Source organism: Apaloderma vittatum, unplaced genomic scaffold (assembly GCF_000703405.1).
Source record: "Apaloderma vittatum isolate BGI_N311 unplaced genomic scaffold, ASM70340v1 scaffold31786, whole genome shotgun sequence".
Classification (NCBI taxonomy): Eukaryota; Metazoa; Chordata; class Aves; order Trogoniformes; family Trogonidae; genus Apaloderma; species Apaloderma vittatum.
The window spans coordinates 2980-3805 of NW_009723889.1; positions in this window are offsets into that span (position 1 = coordinate 2980).

Below are 826 nucleotides of genomic sequence, written 5' to 3' on the forward strand. Positions count from 1 at the left end.
CGCAGCCTTGCAGACCTCCTCTGTTTGTGATGGGCTGAGAACGAACGGGAACTCGTGACGCTAGTGACCAAATACTTTTGGGCTTTCTTCCCCTTTCCTGGGTGGGCAGGCCGTGGTCCTGCGGGGAAGGGCTTGCCTGCGAGCTGGCCGTGGTTCCCGCCTCTTGCCCGGGGGACCTCCCCCCCTGCCGCGGGTCTGGCGGGGGCATGGGGGGGGTCACAAGAGAGGTGGCCATGGAGGTAACGGTGCTGGTATCTCTGCCCAGTGATTTTTAGCTTTCTGAAAACCCATCCTGCTGGAGCAGAGAGGTGGGTGCATCCCGGCCCGCTGGGAGAAGAATTCAAAGCGGTCAACATTTTGCACACTAAAAGCTTTTCTGATGGAAAAAGAAGAGAAGAAAAAGATCTTTATTTGGAAGAGAATGATTTTTTTTTCCTTTCACGAGATATTTTCAATATTTTCCATTTTTTGCAAGTGTTTCTGCAGCATTTTTACCAATCAGTTTTTAAATAGATGCACAGGGGCGAAGGGAAATCACTTTCTCGAGCATGGCTGTAAACTGGGAAAAGGGAGAAAAGGAAAGGAAGAAAAAAAAAAAGGCAAAAAGAAAAAAAGCCCCACAGCCTTTTCAATAAAATTGTTGGTAGAAAAAAAAAACCCACCTCCTTCCCAGAGATATCTGTGGAAAACGGAGCTGCTCCAGCATCCCAGGGAAGGCTCCACATCCGAGCGTCCCCTGGCTTCCAGCCAGCCGAAAACCCCCGTGCCATGGGCAGCGGGGGGCTGAGCATGGGAGGGGGGCACCCTGCACTGGCCGCCCTCCCTC